This window comes from Euprymna scolopes, chromosome 17 (genome assembly GCF_053919585.1).
Source record: "Euprymna scolopes isolate OS-2025 chromosome 17, ASM5391958v1, whole genome shotgun sequence".
Taxonomy (NCBI): Eukaryota; Metazoa; Mollusca; class Cephalopoda; order Sepiida; family Sepiolidae; genus Euprymna; species Euprymna scolopes.
In genome coordinates this window covers 66153508-66174502 of record NC_136498.1, presented here as the reverse complement: position 1 = coordinate 66174502, position 20995 = coordinate 66153508, and positions in this window count along the sequence as shown.

Sequence of the window (20995 nt, the reverse complement as noted above, 5' to 3'; positions counted from 1 at the left end):
GCAAATATCTTAACTTTATTGAATAAAAACTTCAAGATATGGGAAGCAAACGCAAAACGTGATTACAAATATGTATAATTATCGACCTTTTTCATATATACGACATATATTATACTAAATAATCAACGCGACAATCAAACATATTGTTTTACTGTGTAAGTTTTCGGTGTCCCAATTTTTTTCGCGTTTAAATTACCAAATAAATAATTGTTAATACTTTCTGCTTTTTTTTTACATCGTTCATTTCCGTATTACGTTTAAGTTATTTTAACGCAATTTTCTTACGAATAAATCTGCTTATGGAACTTTATAACGGCGATTTTAAAAAAATGTATTCTTCATTTTTTAATACACCTTTCTTTAAAAAAACGTTCATACATTTTCTTCTGCACTACAAACATGATTAAATAACTCCGAAAATGTTTTTTTTTAATGTTGTATTTTTTTATTGTCGCGTTGATTATTTATTTGTAAATACGTTTTTTTTTAATTTGCGTTACAAATAAATAATCAACGCGACAATAAAACGTATTGTTTTACAGTGTACGTTTTCAGCGTCCAAGCTTTGTGTGAAATTAAAAAACAAAAAGATAAGTTCGGCCATTTCATAACCTATGAGGAAAGAACTCGCACACACACACACACGCAAATACACACACACATACAAAGTTACTTTTATGTAATAGTAGAAAATTCATATTAGAATATATATCTATATATTTATAAAACTCAAATGACCTTGTAACTGGTGTTATAACCTAACATCCGGTTAATGACTTCCGGTTATGCATGCGTACATAAACATAAACCCATAACGTTACAAGGTCATAATGACTACCAGTTATCAAAATGTCAGCTTTTCACAGTTGTTATTTCTAACAAATAGTAGGTTTGAAAATTTTGTCCTTTAGTCTTGGACGCTACTATATATATATATATATATATATATATATATATATATATATATATATATATATATATACATGTGTGTGTGTGTGTGTGTGTGTGTACACTACAGGAGTCGAATTAACGATCCGATAAATTCGTTAGACCTTACAGATTTAAAAGTTTATTATGAGGAAGAAGAAATAAAAAAGTACAAATTCGAAATCAGTAAACTGTAAAATCATGAAAAGTAGAAAATATGTGGCAAATGACAAAGGAAGAAAGAGAAGGGGATTCAATCACAAAACCAGAGGCAGAGAGAGAGAGAGAGAGAGAGAGAGAGAGAGAGAGAAGGGGGAAGAAGAAGCGGGAGAGATGTAAGTAATTAAGAGAGAAGGAAATAATGAAAGAAAGAGTCAAGCAATTAAATAGATGGGCGGAGCTGGATATGATCCGGGAACTAATAATTATATGGATTATAAAGGATATATAAAAAATAATTAAATTAAAAATTAAAATAATGAAAGTGAATAAATAAAAAATTTAGCTAAGCAGACCAAAAACGGTATGTGTGTGTATGTCTATATATATATATATATATATATATATATATATATATATATATATATATATATATATATATATATATATATATATATAAACTGAACGTATGTGTGTGTGTCTGGTCACAAATATGCTCCTATATGGTTGATTATTATAGAAAACTGATCACATATAACGATAGAAGATGTATCGAGACACAGGAAGTGATATGTTTGGTCTGGCATAATGATGATTCATTAAAATTGTGGGATCTGTGTACGCGCCTGGTTCACAACGTATGGAAATAAAAAAATAAAAAATTAACAAAAAAAACGTTTACAAGAGTTTTTGATATAGATGTACATAATAATACTTTGATAAGTATGTTTTAACTTAAATAGGGATGGTATAATAATATTGTGGGGTCTGCGTTCGCGTCTGGCCTTCATAGAATGGAAATAGGCACAGACTTAATAAAGACTTTTCATATCTATCTGCGTAAGTATACTTTGATAATTATGTTTGAAGAAATATGGTACAATAAAATTATGGGGTGTTCGTTCGCGCCTGAATGGAAATATGTCACAAAGTTTAACAAGGTTTTTTAATATATATCCACAGATAAGTGATAACTGTTTCAGTGTGAAGAGGTATGGTATAACAAATTATGGGGTTTATCTATTTTATTTTTACTTTCATCATATTTTGCTTTGGTTTTGATACCCCCAAATTCGAAGCTATCTCTTTACAACCCTTCCTTACACAACCTATCACACTTTCATAAATCAGAGTCCATTTTCTGTAGGCTGTTTTGGAACCCAGTCAACGACGGGTACTTTTGCTAGTATATATATATATATGTATATATATACATATATATATTGCTCTAAAGTAGTATTACCATTTACTCATATATATATATATATATATATATATATATATATATATATATATATATGAGTATTGAGCAATTCATCGGGTTTTTTACCATTTATATATATATATATATATATATATATATATATATATATTGTTCTAAAGTAGTATTGAGCACTTAATCCGATTTATTATATATATATATATATATATATATATATATATATATATATATATATATATATATATACTAGCAGGTGGGGGCGGCTTTGCTCGGTCGTAAAATACGCTTAAATGTTATATTTTAATTTGTCCAGATTTCGTATATATTATTATAAAGTAATGTTATCAAAAGTGTAAGAAAAACGTATTTTATGTCATCATCTAGAATAGAAACCGAAAGCAATACTGTAGCATCAAAGCTTGTCTCGTTATCACTGTACCAACATGACACGCATACGAACTGATTAAAAATTAAAAAAATAAAAATAATCTAAGATAAGTGTTCAAAATGTGTAACGATTTTTCTTTTCAATTTAAACCGTTTTTGACACCTTAAAAACATTGTTAAAAGGCTAAAGAGCCATCAAAAGAATTGTCCATAAACGATGCAATCATTTGAGGTCTCTAGTTCTGCTCTGCGACTTATGATTTCGGAAAGATAGTGTAGAAATATGTAGACAAGCAGACAGGCAGACATTTAGCTTTTTATATATTATATAATTTCTTATAGATTTATATGGGTCGCTGGTGAGTTGTTTGGCATAACATTGAACGTAACACGTGTAAGACGCACCATATATCAAATAAAATGATACGAGTGTATTTTAAATAAATTTGTGGTACTTGAATTGTTTACAAATGATATAAATGTATATATATATATATATATATATATATATATATATATATAAGTAATCTCAACCAAATTTATATATATATGTACATATATATATATATATATATATATATATATATATATATATATATATATATATAAATGACAATCTGACAAGCTTATGGAGATAACATTACATTATTTTTCTTTGAACTAATACATCACGTGATTAATATGTCGATCAAAGCCACACCCACCCACTTCTTAAGTCGAACGTTTTTTTTTTTACGTTTTCTTTGATGAATTTTTTTAATTATTATTGGGAGCTTACATACGGGTAATATATCAGTTGACCTCTTGCGATTTCAAATGTTTCTGTGTGTGATATACATTGTACTATATCATATATGCACACTAGTAGTCGTCTGGTAGAAGATTTTCCCAAACCATCTCAACTCGTCTGGGTGAGGCTCCGTGTTTTGGCAAGCTTCTGGGTTTGACCTTTACTCCTGGTCTGAAATGGAACACGTACATCAAGTCTGTTGCCAAGGTCGCTGGAAAGATGGTGGGATCCTTCTACCGCTCCAGAAGATATCTCACTACTGATGCAATTCTCTATCTATATAAAAGCCAAGTACGTCCAAGGATGGAATACTGTTGCCATATCTGGGCAGGAGCTGCTAAAAACAGCCTATCCTGCCTTGACAGAGTACAAAATAGACTTCGTGGCTTAGTGGGGGATGCCCTTTTCCCTACCCTGCAACCTCTCTCCCACAGAAGAGACGTTGCGAGCCTGTCCTTGTTTTATCGTTATTTCCATGGCAGATGCTCGTCTGAACTCCAATCTCTGGTCCCCGCTCGCCAATCTTTCACGAAAAACACCCGTCTAGCTGAATCCACTGTGAAAAATTTCCCCCACTCTATATCTGTGCCTAAATCAAAACGCGGATTCCATGAACAAAGCTTCTTTCTTAGAACTGCACGCCTGTGGAACTCTGTTCCGTCTGCCTGCTTCCCTCCGGACTACAACTTGGATGTCTTCAAGTCCAATGTTAACAAATTCCTACTGAACCGCCCCCTTAAGTAAACACTTCAGCAAATCTCCTCACTAACTTAATGTACTTGCAATAACCCTTATCCCTGAGTGGCTTCCGGGCCTTGATAAGTGGTGATCACTGTGTAAAAAAAAAAAACAAAACAAAAAAAACTACCTAATGCCGAATGTTCTTCAACCGACCGGACTATGAAACAAGGCTGAAGTAATTTATAATCCTTCCACGACCAAAAGATGTGTCTCAGTCGTGAAAGTGGGATTTGAAAAACATTAGAAAAACATTTTTACTTATTGAAAATGCCTGAGCAGCTCCGTCTGCTTTTCCCGATGAGGATAATTGAGGTTATTAGAAATAAACTAATGTATTCTGAAATGGCGAGAAGGTTAAGCCTGTGTGGGATGAACCTCATACAAATGCACAGCATGACGCAGACTCTGTTGGTCAAATTAATAACAAGGTTTGATCCAGTGGTGAAATCTAGATTTGTAATCTTTAGGCAATATAGAGTTATCCTTTAGTTCCTTCTACACGCATGTCCACTTTGAGTCGTAGTGATATTACCCGTCAATGCCGTATCTATAAGTTACATAGAAACTACGGTTTATAGATTATACGCCTAGACGCCTAACATAGACGCTTAAAAAACAAATTAACTTACAAAAAATCTATGAAAAATGAGATATTTTCGCTGGTTTGCTCATGCCTTTCGTCGTTATTCAGATGATTTTATCCACAAAGCTATTGAACCAGCTCTTCCTGAAAATCTTGTTCAACACGTTTCATCACCGAGCTGATTATTGGCCCTCGCCTCTATAGTGTCCATTGCTGAAATCTTAATTGTTTCACACTGGCATCCAGCCTGTATGATCAGGGTCACCTACCTCCCCAATTTCCTTCCAAGCCCGATAATACTCTTAGAAATTAACATTTCTGTTTTATCCAAAAAAAAAAAAAATTGATGCCTGTAAAGCAACTGGATTTTTTTTTTTTTTTTTTTACAAAGGTATCACCACATTATCAAGGCCCAGAGGCCACTCAAGGATAAGGGTTAAAGAGTGTACAGTAGAAATTGGTCAATATAGTAATCATTAGTAATGAAAATTTGGTAAATTTAATAACTTATATGGAACGGCTCATCAAGAACTTATTTACTTTAGACTTGAACACAACCATATTGTAGTCAGCCGGAAAGCAGGAAAACGGAAGACAATTCCATAGGCGTGCAGTTCTAAGAAAGAAGCTTTGTTCATGGAATCTACGTTTAGGTTTAGGCACAGATAAAGAGTGGGGGAAATTATTGATAGTGTTTACAGCTAGACGAGTGTTTCTTGCGAAAGTTTGGCGAGGGGGGACCATAGATTGAAGCTCAGTTGAACACTTTCCATGAAAATAACGATACATCAGAGACAAACTCGCAACATCTCTTCTGTGAGATAGAGGTTGCAAGGAGGAGAAAAGGACATCTCCTACGAGGCTACGAAGTCTATTTTGAACTCTATCAAGGCAGGACAAGTCCTTTCTAGCAGCTCCTGCCCAGATGTGGCAACAGTATTCCATCCTTGGACGTACCTGGCTCTTATATAGATAGAGAATTGCATCAGCAGTGAGATATCTACTGGATCGATAGAAAGATCCCACCATTTTTCCAGCGGCCTTGGCAACAGACTTGATATACGTGTTCCATTTAAGATCAGGAGTAATGGTCAAGCCCAGAAGCTTGTCAAAACTTGAGGCCTCCTGAAGACGAGAGCCATTCATTTCAATTGATGACAAATGTGAATTAGAATGTTGATGATGTAAAGAGAGAAGCTTGGTTTTAGATGCATTAAAAGTAACCAGCCACTCCTTTCCCCATTGTACTACGTGCTCAAGATCAGAGGAGAGAGAATTGGAGAGAACTTGGTCGTTTACTGTCTTAGATGTGGTACCATAAATGGTAGTGTCGTCAGCATAAATGTCTACAAATGATGTAAGGATATGATTTGGAAGATCATTAATGTAGATCAGGAAAAGAGTTGGGCCCAGGATGGATCCCTGGGGGACACCGGCATTAATACTGTGAGCTTCTGATTTTTGCCCCTCAACTACTACTCTTATGAACCTATCAGAAAGAAATGATTTAATAGTTGAGAAGACTTTTCCAGCTATACCATAGCTAGCGATCTTATGAAGTAAACCTTTATGCCATACCCTATCAAAGGCTTTAGATATGTCAAGAGCAATTGCCCTAGAAAGATTGCCACCGTCGAGAGATTTGCTAATCCTATGCGATATAACTGTAAGGACATCTGCTGTAGATCTAGCAGAACGGAAACCATATTGAGTGTCACTAAGAAGGTTATTTTTGTTGAGATGTTTGATTACTACTGTATTTAACACAGATTCTAGCAACTTACTCATGACGCACAGGAGACTTATTGGCCTGTACTGAGACGGGGATGAGCGATCACCTGAATTCTTAAATACAGGGCATACTGATGAGATTTTCCAGGGAGATGGGAAACTATTCTCCTTAAGACAACGTTTAAACAGTTTTGTAAGTATGGGCGCTAATTCAGGTTGAAGTTTTTTGAGTACTATAATTGGAATACCATCAGGGCCAGTTGCTTTACTCGAATCAAGGTTTTTGATTAGCTTCGCAACATCACGTACAGATATACGTATATCACATAGCGTGTTTTCTGATACAGGAGGAAATATTGGGGGTTGGCGGTCTTGGTCGCAAAGGGTAGAATTAGCTGCAAAGTTCTTGACAAAGAGTTTGGCTTTGTCATAGTAGTAAAAAAAAAGCAACGACCGTAACTAACCTCCATTCTTACAAATCGACTTGAGTACAATTGCCCATGGCATATGAAACACATTTGCCAGGGGTTCGCATAAGGGTATGCTTTACAAAATCTTCAGTTATAGAATATCTAGAATTATCTTTTCAACCAGCAAATCTTTTCTCTTTAATAGGTTTATACAAAGAGCCGTTGATGGGCAGAAGTTCAAACCTGAAAACATCAACGCTGGTGTGCCTCAAAGATCCATCCTAGCCCAACTCTCTTGTTTTCATTAATAATCTCCCAAATCATGTTTTACTTTCATTCGTCGACATGTATATAACATGTCGAAGACCCGACCCTCTCCATCTAATATATAACACGAGGGAAACTGTGGTATTTACCGGTCCCAATTGTAGTCCTGGATAGTTCCGATTCGAATACCCACAGAAGTCCAATCGCGCAGTCTCAGCCACTTCTACGATAACAGAGTTGATGTAATACTGTAGGCTGGATACCAGGCAGTAGTTGAATGATCCGCTCTTCTTTGCCGACCATTCAATGAAAAAAAGATTACTTCAATATGTTATTCACATTTTAATAAGCAATTAATAATAGACTCTGATGCACAGTTTTGTTTTCGTTGTAAAGATTAAATATTAAACAATTCTGAGAAAACGGTAGTTATGTACAATTATCAACAGAAAAAAAAATATATATTTCACATTTTCTTTACTTACTCTCGATAGTAATTCAAACTAGGCCTTTTTTTAACAACCGATTTCTTCTCCTTATCGGTCGATCAGTGAACGAGGTGTTTCTTGCGCGAGGGTGGTGGACAGTAACTCTGAGATCCCAACAACAAGTCATGACAAACAAAAACTGATTTCTTTTTCACTCTGCAACGCCTTTAAATGACGGGGTTGGTAAGGTCTGGACTACTCTGGTTTTTCCATCCAACCAATCCCTGTTCACTACGCCATACTATGATTCGCCTTGATTGTCTAATTGGCCACATCACATACGCATATTAATTAGGTGATTTTCCGTGAGTAACCAACTTTTTCATTATCTGGTTCTCACACAGGCCAGTCTAGGCCTTGACCTTTAAGGTCACTTCTAGACAAAACATGGTAAGATAAATCAAAACAATCATATTCACAAACAATATTATTAAGATTCCCGAAATTGTTTTTCTCTCTCTTTATGTAATTCACATCAGGTATCAAACCTCCTTTGTACTAGCAAGTTTACCTGATAATACACAATTAATCACGTAAATAAAAAAAACTTTAATTCAGCTTCCATGAGCTCTCTTCTGTGGCAATTTTCGACCATCATGGCTGGCTGAGTCACATATACGCAGACGACACTACAATCTACGGCAAAACCTCAAAGATATTCAGCAGATGGGTAAATTGTGCAAAAGCTGTTTTATTATTTTTTAAGCATCCAAAACCAAGTTTCTGTCTTTTCATCACCAACGTTTTGATCCCAACTTGACAATGATTGAAATAAATGACTCTCACCTTAAGGAAGCACTCTACTTCGACAAGCTTCTGGTATTGACTTTCACTTTTAGCCTGAAATGTTAGGCTTATATCAAATTTCTTACCAAGGTCGAAGACAAAATATTTACATTATTCTACTGCTTCAGAAAGTATCTCACTTCCGACGCAATCTTCTACTTTTTAAAAATGCTAAATACGTCCAAAAAAGAGTACTATTTCCACATCTAGGAGGAGCTGTCAGGAGCACTCTATCCTGACTCGACAGGGGTTTTAACCACCTTAGAAACCCAGTTAGTGATCTTTTCTCCTCCCTGCAAACTCTTTCTCGTGTTACATAGCCAGGGTGATATATAATCGACATATAGACTGTGCTATACAGCGAGTTATCACACGGGGATATATTACAGTTCGTATTTACATAAAGGTGTCATATTTTATAAAACGAAGAATTATAGAAGATATATCTTTTACTATCCAGGAGTTCTGTCTTACCTGCTGGGCTCTGTGAAAAACATGCAATGACCAACACCGTAACCGATTGAGATATATGATTTTTCTTTTGTGAAACCACAGAACAACACTTTATATTTTACAAAATATAAATTTATTTCAGCTATCTCAGTGGTCTTCACAAAGAGTCTGCTTACGTGTCTATATGCTTGTTCTTTCTAGCCCCGCTTCCCGGACTTGAATACGTCTGTTCACTTGACCAAACTCCTCAATCTAATTTTCTGATGTCTTGACCTGTCAGTTCCGTTACGTCATCATCAAAAGCACACGTATCCTAGCGTGTGACCTCTGTCACGTACTCAACTGTTGAGAGTCTTGTTTATTTTACTTAGCTAATTTATGTAAACATCTTCAGCTAAACAATACACAATCGATGTTAACAAGTCCCTCTACTATTTATCTGTGCCTAAATCTAAACACTAATTCCGCCATCAAAGATTATTTCCTAGAACTTCCCGCTTGTGGAAATCTGTACCCCGGACTTGCTGTCTAGCTGGCTACAACATGGCTGTTTTTACATCCAATATCATCAAATTCTTTATGAGCCGACTCCTTAAATAATCAAATTCTACTGAACACCAACCATTGCGGTGTTGTCTCAACGACCACCGACCCTCATTAATTCTTAACCTCGAGTGATCTTCTGCACTTAATAAGTGATTATTCTATTATAAAAAAATAACCATAAAACACTACCGCGATGGATCGTCAAACTTGGTCAGCATTTGTTAGTTACGCGGTAAATTCTCTAAATAGAGTTGACTCAACTGCTGAAAGGTGAATACCAAAACAAGTACGAGATGAAGTAAATATACAAAATGTATTCACATTTTCGGTATAAAATGATCCAACGACGTTTGGGATTTCCTATTCTTTCTTTCCAAGAAATTATACACGATGCTAGCTGTTCTGTTTGAGAAGCCAATGTATTAGGATAAACAGACTTTAACCTACAGAAATACATGAGCAGCCCCACAACCATTATCCCGGTAGAGGCGCCTTAGGTAATTAGCAATTAACGAACTTCTCATAGAGAAAGTGAAGCCTGATAGTGTGGACCACATGAAGCTGAGCAGAAACATACTCCAGCTCGGCATAAGCAAAGCCGCTTCCGACGAAACATAGATGCCTCCTAGAGAGATCTTGAATGCCTACTGGAGAGAACTTGAATGCAAACTATACAGGGCTTAAATACATACTTTGTAGAACTTTAATGTCTACTAAAGAATGCCTACAAGTGAGAATAGTATGCCTACTAAAGAGAACTTTAATGGTAGAGAGACTTGAATGCGTCCAAGAAAGAACTTGAATGCTAGAGACTTGAATGCATACTAGAAAGAACTTGATGCTTGAGAATCTTGAATGCGTCCAAGAGATAACTTGAATGCCTACAATAGAGAACTTAAATTACCACTAGAGTGAACTCGAATGTCTACTAGACACGCTCCTCGAGTGTCTAATATCTCTCTGTATAGTTGTTTGTCAGAACAACTTAGCATGAAGATATTTTTCAATACAAGTAATCCCTGACTAAATATTCAAAATCACATAGTATTCGCGGCTTACATAAGATATCCTCAGTATGGTCAACTCACACTGGCTTTTACGAGAAATCGTGCACTTTCTCCAAGTGACGTTATTTCAAGTTACAGCACGAAGTCAGGTACTCCACTATACTAGATGTATTCTTGTCCTGGAATCCAGAGAAACCAAAGGATCCAAAAATGTATATTTTAAAATTGTCAACTGGGGCGAAGAAAATTATGTTCTTAACTTTAGTTTGATACATTAATGAAAACTTTAATGGAATATTCGAATATCTATGGGTCTTATAAATAGTTCAAGTGTAAAACTCAGGAAGGGGGGTCTCTTTGGTTCTGAGAACAACTGAAGTAAAATGAAACGCCTGACATGTCGTACAATCAAACGATACCTAATGAACTCGTCAACGGCTGGAAAACGCGTTTTGCTGACATGAACCTTATATAGTTGTTTAATTGGTACAATATAGACATATAATCTTCAAATAGAATCAAAAAGTATTGAAATGCTGGCCTACTTCCTGTCAATGGACAACATAAAAGGAATAAAATAAGAGATATATAACAATATATAACCTAATAGAAGAAAGATGTACCACGAGTAAATAGATGCACAGTAAGAGACGGGCATGTTATTATTTTATTCCCTTTTCGCAGAAAACAAGATGGTGTCAACATGGCGACCGAAACGGCTAACGTGTTTCGCATCTGGCCTTTCTTCAAATAATTGGCGAATTAAAACCAGCAACGCATTTGCAGATATGTGGGGAGAGAGAGAGAGAGAGAGAGAGAGAGAGAGAGAGAGAGAGAGAGAGAGAGAGAGAGAGAGAGAGAGAGAAGATTTGGATTACATTTCATTCCATTAAATTGAAGCTTCCCCATTGTAAGGCTAAGCGAGAATTGTGTCATTTTATTTGAACCAAAACATGGCGTCACCCACAATGCTATAGAATCGCTATTTATTTGATACTTCTACTCAAGGGAGACCACTAGACTACACCGTATATTGTGTGTAAATCTAAATTAAGGAAAGTAGTTACTCTATATCCCCCATCTTAAATTTAAGGATCCTCAGACATGAAAGTTCAAGGGTGTGAGAAAGTTGTATGAAGAAAACTGCATCTTGACTTCAATTTGGTATAATTAGCATTAATTTTCTCACATAGGCAAGCATATTACGGACGTCTAGGAAAAGAAAATAAGCCTGCAGCTGGTCTTACCATTGTGGTGTACATAAAGCATTATATAGGTTTCGTATAACGCTATGCCTTCGCGAATAATTTTTATTCTTTATGTATACAAATCCTTTTTAAATCAGATCTGTTTTTTTTTAATATATCAACAATGAATAATTAAGAATTTAAAAATATTCCAAAGTCGATTCATCTTACTAATCAATTTTTTCCAAGACAAGATGGCCGCGCACCGGAAATGCGCAGTTATGAGTTGTTTTGGTCTTTCTGAATTTTCCATATTGCATCGTTAAGCATTTGTCTCTTTGAGTATTTTCTGTTTTGTTTCTAATTAATCTATGGGATACATACTCATTATTGACATACAAATATTAATTATTCCCGTGAAGGAAACAGATTTGCAAAATGTATAGTAGCTTTTCATTTACAAAAAAAATATTCAAAATATTTTAGTTCATATTAACATTATTAGTATTATCAATTAAAACGATTACTTCTGGCAAGATTTAAGCATACGTACGTACATATATGTGAATGTTTTTTTATGAAATAAATCTTACATTAAAATGAAAAAAAGTGTGTTTTATTTTTCAATTATCAAATGTATACCTTTTCATTACGTATTGGATGACGACGACCACAACTAAAATCTATATAAATAAAACAGTAGATGTATGCATGTGCTTACTTGTCTGTGTATAAATATTTAACCGGTAAACTCTTAAACTACTGGTAACATGACACTGGAATTAACAGGAAGTAGTAATTGTACATCAAGAATGGTTCATAACAAGTAAAATATTTGTTTGGATGAATTATAAACGCGTACAAACATATCGGAAAGTTGGAATGCAAAATGTTCTTTTTAACTTGCCGATATATTTTTCCTTGTGCATACCCAAAATATACTCATCTGTTCAAAGCGTTTAATATCAAACCTTTCTTACAAATATCTCGATATATTCAGTAGGGAACCAGCTGGACTGCTAAATGTTTTAGTTTTGATTCAAGCACGTGGCTTCCAAGTCTTTTTTTTACTTTTGAAATCAGGCATAATATAATACCCAATAAACAATTTGCTCGGTAATAATAAAAATGAAATATGTATGAAGTAAAATATATTCTAGTCCGAAATAAAAATCAATCCCTTACTCTTTCTTTTGTTAAATTACGATATATATTAAAACAATTTTTACAAGGGTCAAATATGTTTAAAATCAATTAACCAATGGTAATGTACATATATCACCGCACGATGTAGTTTTTAATGAAAAGAAAAATAAGCAAGATACGTACGAATTTTTTTTTAAAATCATATCTGATGAGATGTAAATACGAAAAGTTTTAAATAATATAAATTTTTAAATTGTCTGATTTATGTCGAAACAATTGTAATATCCGAAAAAATACAAATATGAAGTTATTCCTTCTTGGTGTTTTCGGTTTTGCCACTATATATATATATATATATATATATATATATATATATATATATCAACACTGATGAGCTGCGAAACAGTACTGTATGTGGATGACTATATATATATATATATATATATATATATGCATACATATTGTATAATATAGATACATATAATATCTATATAATATATATAACATAAATATAAATTCGTATTCCTGTCTGTTTGTTTGCTTGTTCACCATTTGATTAATATATACAAAAGGTTCCCTACTTTACTCTTTCATTTATTTCTATATATAGTATGATTCTTGCAAACTAGATACAATGAAGAGATCATCTTATTTGCATATTACATTAAGAAAAATCGATTCTATTAAATAGCGGTATCTCAGTTAATGTTTCTAGCGAGAGAATTGTTATAAATGTTCTATTTAAAATCGTCATTCAATAAATTTAAAACAATAATTAGGTTGACAGCATATTTAATTAAATTTATTATGAATTATTATTCTAACATCGATTTTTAAAAAAAATATTTGTTTTAAAGTTATTTGCCCCTTCAGAACATAAACAAAAAATAAAAACTATCACTTAATAAAATAATTTGGTAATCCCAATAAATTTCTAGCTTGAAAAAATAATTCCGAGAAAAATATTTGGTTTTTATTGTTTTTTTAAATATTAAAAACAAAAACACACTCACGAAAAACTGAAGTAAAGATTTTATGTTTGTTTTTATTATTCTATAAACGGCTATACAGAAATAGGTAAACATTTTACGATGTGAACCACCTAAATAAAAATCTACTTTTTTGTCCTAATACGTTTAAATAGACTTTATAAATAATTTGGAAGAAATTTTGAAAAGAGACAAAATTAACATTTTAGAGTGGTGGATCACTTTTCCATATTAATTTAACATAAAATGAGCACCCACATTTTGGCCACCATGCGGTCAACGAGATATGTCACCTCTAGCATCTTTTCAAGTTTCGCGATCGAGGGGGGGGGACATGACAAATACAATTTGTTTTTTTATTTTGTTTTTGGTGGTTGGGGGCGGGAATTACATTTAAAACATTAAATAACGATAAATTTAATTAATTTTTATGAGACCTCCGTACTTTCACCTAACAATTTCATTAAAAAAACGGACCCCAAAATATGACACATTACATGCGGGGGGGGGTGCATTACAATGACAAAAAATTTAATTTAATTGATTTTGGAATTAATTTTTGGTAGAGCTTTTTAGCGGTCCTGCCTACTTGGCTTAGTTTTATTTATTTATTTATTTTTTGCGATGGCACGAGCATTCGCTGCTATTTTATTGAAGCAAAAGTTGTAATGATTTATTTTTAATTATTCATTTCTTTGGGGGGTGGGGTGCCTTCCAGTGGTCAATATACGGAGAATAGTTTCTGCTCTTTGTATCCCTTCTGCCGAAATATCTGGTGGAGAAGGTATCATATACTTCTTTCTTGGAGCGAAGTTTTTATCCGTTCTTTTATTTTTGGAATTGTTTTGGGGGTATCCACGTTGCCCATGATGAAAATGATTAGTATGGCAGGTGTGTTCCAAACGGAACTTCATGTTAACCCAGGCAAGGCCGGGTACAAATGCTAGTATAATATATGTAAGATATACATAATATATATAACATATATATAATACTAACAAAAGTACCCATCGTTCACTGGGTTCCAAAACAGCCTACAGAAAATGGACTCTGATTTATGGAAGTATGATAGGTTATGAAAAGGAAGAGTTGTAAAGAGATAGCTTCGAATTTGGGGGTATCAAAACCAAAGCAAAATATGATGAAAGTAAAAATAAAATAGATGAACCCTATAATTTATTATACCATACCTGTTCAGACTGAAACACTTATCATAATATTCTGTGGATCTATATTAAAAAGCCTTGTTAAACTTTGTGACATATTTCCATTCTCGAGAGGTCAGGCGTTATACCATATTTCTTCAAACTGAAACATAATTATCAAAGTATACTAACGCAGATCGATATGAAAAGTCTTTATTAAGTTTGTGCCTATTTCCATTCTATGGAGGCCAGGTGCGAACGCAGACCCCGAAATTTTATTATACAATCCTTATTCAAGTTAAAACATACTTATCAAAGTATTATTATGTACATCTATATCAAAAACACTTGCAAACGTTTTTTTTTAAATTTTTTAATTTTTTATTACCATACTTTGTGGACCAGGCGCGTACGTAGACCCCACAATTTTAATGAATCATCATTATGCTAGATCAAACATACCCATTCCTGTGTCTCGATACATCTTCTATCATTATATGTGATCAGTTTTCTATAATAGTCAACCATATAGGAGCGTATTTGTGACCAGACACACACAGACGTTCAGCTTTATATTATAGATATATATATATATATATAATATATATATAATATATATAATATATATGTAATATATATAATATATATGTAATATATATATTATATATAATATATATAATATTTATAATATATATTATATATATAATATATTTATATATAATATATTTATATGTAATATATTTATATATAATATATTTATATATAATATATTTATGTATAATATATATATAATATTATTTATATATAATATATATATATATATATATATGTATAATATATATTTATGTATAGTATGTATAATATACATATAAGATATTATATATATATAATATATATTATTGGCGTCTTCTTCACTTAATATATCCGTAGTTGTTGTCGATAGAGACGTTAAATCTCTACGGTTCCAGATGAACATTGTCTGAAGATAGCGGTTTCAATCCTACCCAAAGCCGGCCAGAGGTTTACTTGGCCAAAACGTGGTGAGACGACAACAACTACGGATGGCAGTGATTGCTGAGAATGCAGTTAGGAGATTCGAAGTTCCGAAATAAAAATAAATTAATAGGACAAACTATTTTATCGGTCTTCGACCGAAAGTTTCCAAGGGGTCAATGTTCCAGATTTGTTTTACCTTTGTTGTCTCCAGCCAACTATTCAGCCAATTTTATTCATAATGTGAGAAAAATGTAATTTGTGCACTTTCCATATCGTTACATCTGATGAGGAATTGCTCAATAAAAACCAAGAAATTGTTCAAAACTGTATCCATATATTGAGATAGGTGTTGGCTTACTTCAAACTTATAGACATTCGAGAGTAATAACTTTGCTATATTCTATATAGAAATGTAAAGATAATACATTTATTAATGGTTTAATAATATACGTATTACTATAAATGAAATTAATATAAGTAAGATTAAATGATAACCTTATGATAGAATAAGACTGTCAAAATGCGTAAACTACTAGAAACTTAAATAGGCAAATTAATATGGAAATAAATAACGGATATTTAGAAAGTCAATGAGAATAAAATATGTCTATATTATCTTTCTAATTAATTAGATAAAGGATGGAGCAAACTTTTAATAATGTCAGCAAAATTTGTGTATATTCTTTATCATAGATATATAAATATTTCTTTGGTATCCACCGAAATGCATTAGTATAAAATTTTAATGTAAATATGTTTTAGCGGGCAGGAAAGCTATAATGACGAATCTATACAGCGTATTAAATTTCACGTTAAATATAGGATCATATTCGCGATTAATAGTCACCCGTGTAACTGGATTCCAATTTAGTCTTGATTATTTCGGTTATATAATTTTTAATTGGATATTATTGAATTTAGATTAGGGTATTAGGTTTAAGAATTGAGAAAGATTCATAGGAACTAAGAGTAGTGTATGTTTAAAGTATACGTATGTGTGTGTATGTTTGTGTGTGTGTGTGTGCGTGCGTATGTGTATAAGAGTGCGTGCATATATGCGCGAGTGTATATCTACATATCTACATATCTATGTATCTACATATCTATATATCTGTACATATCTCTCTCTGTATATATATATATATATGTATATATATATATATATATATATATATATATATATATATATATGCTTGCCTTACTGTATGTATAGACATGTATATGTCAAAATATGGGTTTGGTTTTATTCCTGTGTATGAAGCAGAGCTAAATATTAATAAAATAAGAAAAATACATAAATATATAATGCCATACACTTTAACAACATATATATATATATATATATATATATATATATATATATATATATGTATATGTATGCATGCATGTATAATATGTATACATAATATATGCACATACATATATAACAACATGTGAGGTAATCCACTTAAAATAATGTTACGAATATTAATTATTTTTCCTGTTATTGAATTAATATGTAATGTGAAGTGTGCCGATGGATGCATGTAAAAATTGTTCTAGATCTATAATTATTTTGGTTAATAAATAATGGAACTATTAGATAACTTGGATTAAAAATATGGGATCAAAAGACGCAAATCTGGGCAGCTTCAGTTAGATGTTACAACTTAATGTTCGTAAGGAAAATACTGAATTCACCGGCGGCCAACGATGAATTGGAGAACTAATTTATGTCTGTTTGGAATTAATTAACTAATAACTAAACTTACTAATAATACCTGAACGATAGACAGTTATGGACTACTCTATTTTTGTATATTTTTTTCATGGATATTTAATCGACTTTGTATATACTTTTAACCCGCGATTACTCGATACAATTTAGTGCGTATTTTTCTTTTTCACTATTTTCAATTTCTATTTTTCGCCCCTGCTTACTTGTACCTCATCATCACCTGAAGATGATTCGCAGTGGAATCGAAAGCGCTCGTGATAACTATGGAACTTTCATCAACATTTTTGATTTTGCTATAAAAATGGATTATACGAAAAATCGAAAAAGTAAAAAAAACAAAACAAAAAAAAGAATAAAAATGCAAAGTATATCCGTTGTATTTAATAATGTCTGTTTGAATACCTTATGGAAATTAAGCTACACAGAGGCTTCTTCGTTTAATCCTTGTAGACAATCATCATTGCATTTATGGAATCAGGTGGTTTTATAATTACAGTTAGTGCCTAGATCAGCAAGCTAATCTATCATACATTGCTTTTTTTTCTCACACTTGCGAATATATCAAGGGTATGTTTACAATAAAAATTCGGCTGACGTTTACTTCCTATTCTTTTGTTCTATTTTGTAAATAGGCGGGGCAAGTGTAAGGTGCCTCTCTTAGACTTGTCTAGTTGTTTCAGTCACGGTATTGTGTGCGTCATGTGTTAAATATGTTGCTTTAAAATCTATTAGTTTTAATTTTCATTTTAATTCGTGCAATGTATATGCAAATAATCATAAACAAATGTACAAAGAAAATATCGTATTTCACTACTTCATTCTTACACTCGAGTAGTAATCTGCTAGTTTTAAATTGAAAAACTGATACTGATGCGGAATAAGAAGCGTTCTCGCGTCGGAATTCTCTTGACAGTTTATGTAAGACGATGAGAGATGCCGAAATGTCGAATCAATGAAATCGCAGCAATCAAATAAAACAAAAGCCATACAAATTTATTATGAAATCATTGTCTGCAATCGTTGGTTTATTGTTAAAAATAACTACATATTTATTTTGATTTGAATAAAAAATGTACCAGTCATCCCGGATGTTAGGCCAGACTCCATGACGCCAATGTTTTTTTTTTTACTTTGCCGAGAAATTAGTATTTTCAACCATATCAGCAATAAAAATATATTCATTCTTTTTTTCCACAATTTGGTTTATCTTAAACCTCGTGAAACACTCCACCTTACCCTTAACCCGTAAGCAAAGTGAATTGTTATTCCCTGGAGCATGCAGCAATGTTACAAAAACATGTATATAAAAACTCATTAAAATATAATAAAAAAAATCAAATATTTTTTTTTGTTTGTGAATAAAAAATAAATGTTTACGCTTGAAACTTACCTTAAAATTTTAACTTACATTTTTCTTACATTTTTATTTTCTTAAAGATTCGTAAAATTGTTCACTATGAGAATATTGTTTTTTCTTTCATTGAATTATTTTTTTTATAACATAAAAAGTTATTTTCATCGAAAAAAAAAATTGGCCAGCTTTTGCACGAAAAAATTTAAAAAAATTAAAAACTATCAGTGGACATTAATCGGCGTTTTACGTAAACTGCTCGGAAATTTTCGGTGATATTCTGCATAAATACCAAAATCTGTAGAATATAAGCATCCCATGTGAACCAGAAGAAAAGGCGATTCCAAGTCCGCAGTAAACAATATCGTATAAAATTTTCTTCTACAGAGTGTCTCAAAAGAACCTGATGGTTAAAAAAAAAAATCATAACTTTCTTAATTTTTTATATTTTTCTTTTATTTTTCAGATCATCTAGAGTAACTCTTCCAAGGTCATCATAAGTCGTTACACTACCGGAGAGCGGATATTTATGGTAGACTCGTATTTTTGGTTGAATGAGTCAATATCAGAAACTCAAAGAGAATTTCGACGAAACTTCAACACAAGAAATCCACCTACTCTCAATGTAATAAAACCAGCCACAATAAATGCCCTTAAAAACGATATAGAGAAGGAAATTAGGGTCATAAGCCCTGAAACATGAAGCGATGTGCTGGACAATGCCCTACAGAGAGCACAAGAGTGTGAAAATGAAAATGGACATTTAAGTAACATCATTTTTGATAACTAAAATTAGACCTTGTGAAAAACATACCCTAGATTAAGTTGTGTAAATAAAATTAGTATACGTAGAATATGATATCTTACTATATCCCAAAAGTTCACCGAGAGGCTCCTGTACCTACATATGAAAATTGACAAGCATAACTTAAATATTGAGGAAGTTAATGAAATTTAAAATCCCTCAGATTTTGGGGGCACACGCTGTATTAAAAATGGAGTATATGAGAAATATTTCATGAAGTAATGTTTTTATAATGCTAAATAGAAATTGAAAACAGTGGAACGATAACAATTTATTTATTATTGCATATTAATAATAATAAAAAAACAGACACTGCACTTGTATTATACTAAGATGTAAAGTAATGATGCGTGTATAAAGAGTGGCCGGAGAAACAGATTTGCCTTTAAGTGCAATATAATTCGTTCTTTATCCCTGAAAAGATTTCGTTTTTTTCTTATGCTTTAAGCAATTAATCTAAGTTTTTTTCTTCTAAGGAGATCATGTAACTTATCGCTTCTACGACTAACCTCAGTTTATTTGATTTAATGCAAGAAATTGCTTTCTATTGAGGCAACCTAAACAAATAAATAAAATTAAACGAAATAAATCATAAAAACGGTCAGCATTTGGAACGGCGATGCGATAAAAGTTGAGCAAATATTTTGAAAGCATTTTTTTTTTACGAAAGATTTTCTAATCTATCCTTTCTTGCTTTTTTTCTTGTTCTCTTTTTCAGATTTAAGACAAATCTATCTTTTCTAATTCTCTTTTCTGATAGTTTCTCCGTTTTTATTCCATGTGTAAATTTCGCCGATTTTTTTTTTTTTTATGTCCGGGCCATTTTTTTCTTTTTGTAAATTCTTTTTCATATTATTATTTTGTTCTTTCAACGTTTAAGACACACAACAAATATTCATAGATTAAAAAAAACAAAAACAAATAAAAACAAAAAACAAATCAGGCTAACACATATGGAGTTACGCTAAAATAGTTCCAGAACAAAATAACATAAAATTGACTAATGGACTGTTTGGCGACAAATCTTCTGGACACGTTCACAAATTATTTCTAGGCGAAGAAAGACACTCTCTTACATATAAATCATAGACAATCGGCCCGGCAAAGATTCGGCAATGACGCTGGCTTTTTCTTTCTATCGAGCTGTGATATTTATTTTGTT